Source organism: Pelodiscus sinensis, chromosome 10 (genome assembly GCF_052426305.1).
Source record: "Pelodiscus sinensis isolate ZL-2025 chromosome 10, ASM5242630v1, whole genome shotgun sequence".
In the NCBI taxonomy this organism is placed as follows: domain Eukaryota; kingdom Metazoa; phylum Chordata; order Testudines; family Trionychidae; genus Pelodiscus; species Pelodiscus sinensis.
The window spans coordinates 57,192,384-57,201,847 of record NC_143061.1 but is presented as its reverse complement, the minus strand read 5'-3'; positions in this window follow the sequence as shown (position 1 = coordinate 57,201,847).

Below are 9,464 nucleotides of genomic sequence, written 5' to 3'. Positions count from 1 at the left end.
TCAGGAGGGGGCACTGTAGACATAGCCTTTGGTTTCTTTAGGAGCATCAGATGTTCTGATGAGGAAAGGGATAAACACACACTAAACTGTTGCTAACCTTTTCTCACAGAAAGGAACAACATTACAGCAGAATCAGAAACCATGTCTGGTAACCTAGTCTGCATCCCTTTCTCGAAAAAGGGATGTAAATTAGACACTTTGAAATTGCAAGTGAAGTGGGGATTTAAATATCCCGCACTTCATTTGCATAATGGTGGTCATTTGAACAAGCACCATGTTGAAAGTAAAACCGTGGTCTAGATGGGGTTCTGTCAAAAATGGCAGGCTTTTTCGAAAGATCCTGTATTCCTCAAAAAATGTCTCCCTCCCTGAACCCCCATCACCACCTGAACCCAAGCTCAGGGAAATCAATAGAATGACTTACATGGATTTTGGGTCAGCCCTGCACAGCACAAGATCAAGGAGGCAGGACTGGCTCAGAGGAGACAATCTGTCTTCTTCCCAGCACATGCTGGAGCCTACGTTGTCAGCCAGAAAAACTCAGGGTACTAGGGTATTAGCAGTTAGGTAACCATTTAACTGGTAAGTGACTGCTTGTCAATTTTACACACGCACATGCGCGCATTCTGCATTTAAAAGTTGGACCATCAGGCTGGCTCGGTCCCACCAAGCAAGTCCAAGTTTTAAATGAAAAGCATGCAGAAGAGCTGCCTGTCACCCTGCGCTACTGCAGAGGCGACAGTTCGGGGTGGCAGGCAGGAGCTGGTCTGTGCAGAAAGCTGGTTTGCCGTGTGGCAGCAGTGTGCGGCAGCAGCAGCCTCTGTCCACTGGGGGCCTGACCTCCTTGCAGACAGGCTGCTCCGGTAGCCCATGGAGCAGCCTTTGTCCGTGGGGAGCTCAGGCCCCCTCATGGACAGGGGCTGCACCCTCTGATATGATTTTTAACATCCCTACAGGGTACCCTGTTGTACCTGAGGGTTGCAAGAGCTGTCACAGACGGGAGTCCAGCACATTTGTAATAAGCTGGTTTTTCAGCTTATTTTAATGCACATTTGAGTCCCAAAACATATTTTGTTGCCTGTTTGGTTGAAGCCTAGTCTATTGTCAGTCTCAATCAGGAGCCCACTTCCCCACTTCTAGGATTTAGAGAGACCCCCCTCCTGCCCTCTTTTCCTTCCTCTGCAGCTCTTCAATCTCGAAGAGGCATTTTGGGGTGGGGCTGGAAATGTCAGTGGTCTGGCAAAGCCTGCCCTTGCTAGACACGGTTGTGGTTGAAATCAGTGCTTACAACAAGGTTGGCTGAGGGCAAACTGGGGAGTGCAGCTGAGTTTTTATTCCAGTCACTCCTAGACAGTAGGTGCAGAAAGGATTTGGGGAGCAGTGCCCTGTGAATGGACAGGGCTGGAAACGTCTGTCTATGACCTGTACATGTTTACAGTGACTCCAGTGCCTGGGGAGATGGATGTGCCTTAGAGGATATGAAGGCTGGTGTGATACAATAACTTATCAAAGACAAAACAAGTGTAACCCCCTTTTTCCTCCCCAGGTTACTGGGGAGCAGGTCACACTCACAGGTGTGCCTGGGCGCCTGGTGTTTTAACCCAAAAGAGATCCTGAGCACCCTAGTGGTGCTGGTATTTAGTTGGGGAAAGCCCTATCCGCCCCCTTGCTGCAGTCCCTTGCTGGCAGTGAATATAAAATGGTGGTGCCTCTACCTGGCTGGCCTTGTACACACACTGCTGCCTTGAGAGCCTCCAGGAACATACTCATTCCAACATAAATCTGGATCTAATTCCAGAACAACTACAAATCATAGACATCTAATAGAACACTTTAAAATAAACCATCTTTACTTAACTTAACTAAACAGGGATTAACAGATTAGCAAGGAATAGCATTAACAAAACACATAACAGTAACTGAAGCTTATACAGCCAGACAACAGTGACCCCACCCCAGAGTGTGCACACCCCTAGACTCAGTCCCAGACACTTGCTTGCGTGGGCGCGCTGATGTTGCAGCTGTAGTGAGGATTTGGTCCAGGCTAAACAGCAGCTCTGTCCCAGGCAGCACTCTTCCAACAAGGCCCAAGACTTGCTGTGCCTATCGGAAGCAGCCTGCTAACCCCCAGTTCCAACAGGCATCCAGTAGCTGCACTTCAACAGCCCCTGCACTGGGTCAGTGTCCTTGGCAGCAGCCTGGCTCCCCCTCTGGTTCCAAACTCCAAGGCAGAGACCCAGACTGCTTGGCCTCTTTCCTTCAAGCACATGGAGAGAGCAGTCCTGTCTCCCCCCAGAGTCCTCCCTTCCTGTTTTTTTCCCAAGGGCTCATGGGAATTGTAGTCTGGATTGTAGCACACAGGGTCTTTTCAGAATAAAACAGAGGCCCCTTTAGTAAGGGGACTACACAAGGTATGGGTATGGGAAAGTTTGGTTGGCAAGGACATTGGGTTTCAGGGTGTGTGATGGGACTTAACCCCCATCACCTGCAAGAAAAAGGAAAGGAGCAACTTAGTCATGTTCTGCAGCTATGGGGAGAAATGAATTGTCCCCAGGACAGAAGAGGCAGCATTAGTTGTGGATGATGTAGAGAACTGCAAAGAAGATAGATCTCCCAAACAGAGAGGAATCCTGAGCTAGGGCCAACAATGGCAAGGGAGGTGAAGTTGAGCTCAGGGGAAGAAGAGAGCTTTTTCTAGGGAGTAGAACTCTGAAAGGGGACAGAACTCTTGTGTGAGAATGCCAGAGAGCTGAGCCACAGGAGGGAGGAACTACAGAGGAGGGACCTCTGTGGCTGAGCATTGCAGCCAAGGAAATGGCCACCAGACGGAAAACCAGGTAGTGTCAGTGTGCTAGGTGAGCTTGCTCACCGGGTACCCAGCAACAGAGCTAGAGAAAGTCCATTTCTTTCCCCTCACTCAGCTTGTTAATAGATGAGAAAACTTTTGTCTCTCTCCCTGGCCAGAGATGAGGGGAGATGGGTGGATTGGTTTCTGTCAGTGCATGTTCCATCTATCCCTGCCCCTGGTGTTGGTATGGGTACCCTGGGAGCCCTTAGCAGCATGCTGATACAAAGCTAACAAGGAGCCTTTCTGGAGCAGTTGGTGTCATGATGGATGGGAAGAGGCTCTGCTACAGCTCTCATTTTGCACAACTTTCCATGGGCTCTGCTCTTTGGCAGCAGGAGACAATGGCAGCTGCAGAATGGACATTATGATCTTGCAGCAGGCAACTTGAGAAGCCAGGTCTGAAATCCTGATCGGGTTCTCAGGTTTCCTCTAAATTGTTCCCTTAACAAAGTGTTATAAATCCTTGCTACAGCCCAAGATTTGGAGTGGGCACTTCTGAAACTGGAGCCTTTCATCACTGCTGAATTTCCAGATGAAATATTGATGTGAAAAATCTTCCACCCAACTCTCCAGCATTGGCTGATTAACATTGTGCTTTTCGCATGCCCTTGCCTCAGCCTGGCTTCAAGGACTCTGGCTTAGTGTAGCTTTCCTTCTTTTACACTCACTTTGACAACAAGCCACATTTTTCATTTGAGCCAAGACTGTTGTCGAAGCAAAAACACGCTCCTCTGTGTTTAGGCAGCTAACAAACAGCTTTATTAATTAATAAAGCACAGCATGAGCCAAACGTGGTCACAGCAGAGCCAGACCCAGTAAGGCTGCTAATACAATCAATCCTAGTATCTTTATACCCTTAGCCAAACAGTCTGACGTCAGGGCATCCAATTATAGAAATCCTCAATTAAATTTGGAAAAACCAAACCTTATCAACAAGATGGCGGACAGGTGCGAGGGAGTACATCTCCTGTCCCAACCAGCCCAATTAACACATACCAATAGCCCATCCTGTAGGCCTCTTCTCACGGGGTGACAGAAAGTTCACTCTGGTCTACGTGCTTGAGAGAAAAGCTGAAATGGTTTCTGATATACAAGATGGCTTCTAGCTAAACATGAAAATGGTTTCTACGGCTTCTACAACTCCCCCCTTTTAGCCTTTTAAAGGCTAACCTTGAAACCATTTTATACCTCCATTTTCCATTAAAGTATTTATGTACATTTCTTGTTCCTTTCTCTGCTCATCCTATTTTAACATCACGAGTTCCACATTCCCTTTGGTAAGGGTCTGTCTTGTGTTTTCCAGAATACAAGAAATAAAGCAATTGATTAGCAAGAAACAAAAATAGGCACAAAAGAATATAGCTAATACTAAAACTATTCTTTGCAACATCCAAGTTCCCACATGTCCAAACCAGCCTCCCAACCAATCCCAGAGGGTCCAGTCTTCCCCCTGCCTTAGGCGTTTCACAGTTCTTTTAATTTCTGAGGCATCTTCCTTTACTTCTTTTCTGGTGTCAGAAATATACCCACAGTATTTTCTTCTTACTAAGGCACAAACCCCGCTCTTACTAGCTAGGACATAGTCTAGGGCCATTCGGTTTTGGCTTTTTCTTACCCTGGCTCCTGAACCATTACATGTCCAGCAGTACTTTCCAATTGGGGTCAAGGCTAGGCGGATATACCCTGGGTTAGTAAACCCTTTATCCTGCCAATTATCATTTGGCTTTGTTCACTAAACAGTGTGCCATTCATTTGAGTGTTGTTTAGTGGGACTGGAATCATTGGGATGCCTCTTTCTGAATGTACAGGACTGTGAGCACATATCCAGCAACCTGTGGGATTAAATTCTTGGGAAACTTGGCTCATTAAAAGCATAAACACATTTGAACTATATAGGTTATAACTACTAGGTATTAAAACCAAGATTAAGCATAAGCTCAACATGAATTGTTTGTCCAGCCTTATGCTGGCTGTTCTTCAGGACTTCGTAGTTTGCTTCACCTATCGCTGGCAGGTTCTTCTGGGCCGCAGCTGGTACCTTAGCCTTGGTCTCTCAGGCTCGTCTGCTTCTGGGCCTGGATTGCCGGTACCAAGCCTGTGCTGATCCTCGTCTACTTCTGGACCTGGGTTTCTGGTACCAGGTCTGTGGTGATTCCCATCTGCTTCTGGACCTGGGTCTCCGGTACCAGGTCTGTGGTGCTCCTTGTTGGGGACAACTTCTGTAGGGACTGGAACGGGTTTGCAGTGGGATGCGTGAATCCAGGTGGGCAATCCTTCGCACTTTACAGCAGTATGGGTGGTCAGAAGGACTTGGTAGGGATCCTTTCACCTGGGTTCCAGGGCAGTCTTCCGCTGGTGAACTTTCACGCAAACCCAGTCTCCTGGTTGTAGTTTAAGGCACGGCTCAGTCGGGGCCTCCTGGAAGGCGTCCTTAACCTGTGAATGATAAGACTGTACACACCTCATAAGTTCTTGGCAATACTTGACTATGCTTCTTTTAACAAGTGTGGCATCAGCCAGGTCAATTTCTGGGCTGCTTAACAGTCTCATAGGTTGGCCACATGCAATTTCATGTGGACTGAGTCCAGTTTTCTGATTAGGAGTGGCTCTCATGCTCATTAGGGCAATTGGGAGTGCTACTATCTATGTTAAGCCAGAGTTCTCACATATTTTAGCAAGTTCGTTCTTTAAAATCCTGTTTCATCTTTCTACTGTTTCTGCGCTCTCCAGGTGTCGTGCACAGTGCAGTGCTTGTCTGGTAGAGCAGTACTTTTCCAGGTTTTTTTTGAACAATTTGCCCAGTAAAGTGGGTACCTTTATCACTGGAGATCACAAGGTGTATTCCCCATGATGGGATGTAATAATTTAGAAGTTTCTTAGCTATTGTGATGTCATCATGTTTCCTGCAGGGATAAGCTTCTACCCATCCCAAAAACAAGCAAACAATAACCAGCACATTATTCAAAAGATTGACATTTAAGCAATTGAATAAAGTCCATTTGTAAATTCAGAAATGGTCCTAAAGGCGGAGGTCTGGTTGCCGGAACTGTCTTTACAGGTTTACCCACGTTGTGGGCTTGGCAGACAGGGCAAGCCAGACAGTAATCTTTGGCTGCTTGGGAGAATTTGGGAGCAAACCAATTTTGTTTTAGGATTGCTACCATTCCCCCTTTTGCCAACGTGCGACAATCCAGGGAGCACGGGGGCAAGGTGAGGTAGCAAGACCACTGGGGCAACAATGTGGCCATCAGAGCTGCACCACAAGTGGTCTGGGTGCAAGGTGCACCCTGCCAGTCTCTACTCCTGCTTTTCTGATTCTGGGGCTTGGTTTCGCAGGAGGGCCAGTTCTGAAAGAGACGGCGTAGGAGCTGGCGATGGTAGGAGAGAAGGGAAAAACAGCAGGTAGAGGAGCAGATTCCGCTACATTCCAGACAGTACAAACTGCATAGCCTGCTGCTAAAACTCTACTAGAATTATAAAGGCAAGAACCATTTATATAAAGCACAATGTTAAGATTATTCAAGGGACTTAAATTATTCTTTCATTAGAACAACAATATTGTACACACAACGTTTGAAATACACATATCACAATCAAGACACACACAAGACAAATCTGGACAGAACACAGAACACAAACTTATTATGTCATGACACAGAACCATGGTTTGTTTGTTTGTTTTTTTCTTCAGTTAATTTTCAGCTGATATTAGCACTTCTTGATGATCTGAAAGACAAAGAAAACATTTCTACCCACATTGGGGTGGTGCATTATATTTTAGAACACTTTTTCTTTGCAGATTTTTGCTACTTTTTGATCAGCCTGCTGTTACCCAATGGTATGCTTTTATTTTGAACACTAGCTTCAGAGGGTTTGAGTAAATTACTTCATTGTTTAATTATTAAGTTAAAGGTGGCATGCCTCAGTTTCCCTCTTGTACTGCAGACCAGGCTTTTTTTTACTGCCACAGAAACTCTTAGAACAAGGTGCTTGCTAGTTACTATTCCAGCAAGCAAAAAGGTTTTCCTTTCTTGAAAAGAATAACATGCAATGTTACAGACTTACTTATGGGGGACAGTGGTCCCCCCCTTCCAGAACAGACAGGCAGTTTGCAGACACACACAACCTTGGATCTGAAAGCAAGCCAAAAGTGCTATCAGCTCAGCCTTGAACAGAAACACTGTGAAGTTTCTGGGCTTGGATTTTTTTAAACAATAATTAGGTTCCTTGGAAGACACATTTAACCCTTAGGGTGCAGGTTTTACAAATTTACAATGTATAGATTCTATTCTTTTATGCGGTTAACTAATTAAGTTTCAGTAGAATTCCTTATTTTCTCTTTAATAGATTTAACAAAGTGTCTGTAGCTAAATGTTTAACTTGACTGTTTCATTGCTAAGATGATTAAAAGAGGCTGCAAGAAACAAGGAGTCATTTCTTAAAGCAGGTTTGTTTGTTTTTTTTCCTCCCCTTTAGGATTTGGAGGAACACTTTCCTTAAACTGTTAAACTTATTTTAAACTTTGTGTTTTGCTTTGGATCGGGCAAGTTTGTTACAGGAGCCCGTGTTTTCAAAGGGAAGAGCTAATTCCTTTCAGTTATTTTTCATGTTTCCTCTCTACCTGTGTATGCGTTATAAAGAGGGATAGAGGGGTGATGTTGTGCCAAATTTTCCCCCCAAGCTTGGTTGATATGGGTGTGCCAACTGAGAAGTATCTTTTCTTTTTTTTTCCCCCCACTTCTTGTGCATTAGTTTGGCACAGAGGCACTGCAGCAACTTTTAAGTTACCTATCTTACTGCAGGGAGGATTTTTGCTTTTCTGAGCTTCACTTTCATCCCTCAGGGCTTTAATTTTTCTTCTTTTCAAATTTGTTAAATGCTTACAGGTCCTTGGACCATTATGCATGTACAAGTAGTATACAGGGGTGCCTTTTGACAAAGTGGGGGGGTCCTTAGACTAACCCCCACCTAAACTAACTTTACACACTCCAAAGAAAGAGTCTGCTGGGTCTAGAGTGTCAGACCTTAGCAGCTCATGAAATAAGGGGAGTCGTCACTCCCTCACATATCTGCTGAGTCTCGAGGTTCAGCCGACCCCCCCCTTGTGTTCAGAGCTCCCTCGTGGGAGAGCCCTGGTGCAGCTGGGATCAGCTCAAGTCTCAGACCTATGCAACGGCATTCATTCTTCACTCATTACATTCATACTCATTTTCCACACACATTTTTTTTCTCCTTTTTCACATTTTTCCTATAGTTTCCACATCTAGATGCATCTTTATTTATTGTCTAGTTCCCATGGGTTTCTATTAAGCGACGCTGCCCTAAGACACCCGGCACTTAATATCAGACTTCATTAGGATCCTATACCAGAAAACACTTATCATAAAGGCACTGGAATTCCTGTAGACTGACCTACCCCCATTTTCTGCGAGTCGCCGAGTCAGGATCCGCCCGCTCGCTCTGCGAGTCGCCGAGTCGGCATCCGCCCGCTCGCTCCGCGAGTCGCCGAGTCGGGATCCGCCCGCTCGCTCCGCGAGTCGCCGAGTCGGCATCCGCCCGCTCACTCCGCGAGTCGCCGAGTCGGCATCCGCCCGCTCGCTCCGCGAGTCGCCGAGTCGGCATCCGCCCGCTCGCTCCGCGAGACGCCGAGTCAGGATCCGCGCGCTCGCTCCGCGAGTCGCCGAGTCAGGATCCGCCCGCTCGCTCGGCGAGTCGCCGAGTCAGGATCCGCCCGCTCGCTTGGCGAGTCGCCGAGTCAGCATCCGCCCGCTCGCTCCGCGAGTCGCCGAGTCAGCATCCGCCCGTTCGCTCCGCGAGTCGCCGTGTCAGCATCCGCCCGCTCGCTCCGCGAGTCGCCGAGTCAGGATCCGCCCGCTCGCTCCGCGAGTCGCCGAGTCAGGATCCGCCCGCTCGCTCCGCGAGTCGCCGAGTCAGCATCCGCCCGCTCGCTCGGCGAGTCGCCGAGTCAGCATCCGCCCGCTCGCTCCGCGAGATGCCGAGTCAGCATCCCCCCGCTCGCCCGGCGAGTCGCCGAGTCAGCATCCGCCCGCTCGCTCCGCGAGTCGCCGAGTCGGCATCCGCCCGCTCGCACCGCGAGTCGCCGAGTCGGCATCCGCCCGCCCGCTCCGCGAGTCGCCGAGTCGGCATCCGCCCGCCCGCTCCGCGAGTCGCCGAGTCGGCATCCGCCCGCCCGCTCCGCGAGTCGCCGAGTCAGCATCCGCCAGCCCGCTCCGCGAGTCGCCGAGTCAGCATCCGCCAGCCCGCTCCGCGAGTCGCCGAGTCAGCATCCGCCCGCTCGCTCCGCGAGTCGCCGAGTCAGCATCCGCCCGCTCGCTCCGCGAGTCGCCGAGTCAGCATCCGCCCGCTCGCTCCGCGAGTCGCCGAGTCAGCATCCGCCCGCCCGCTCCGCGAGTCGCCGAGTCAGCATCCGCCCGCTCGCTCGCAGAGTCAGCATCCGCCCGCTCGCTCGCAGAGTCAGCATCCGCCCGCTCGCTCGCAGAGTGAGCATCCGCCCGCTCGCTCGGCGAGCCGCCGAGTCAGCATCCGCCCGCCCGCTCCGTGAGTCGCTGAGTCAGCATCCGCCCGCCCGCTCCGCGAGTCGCCGAGTCAGCATCCG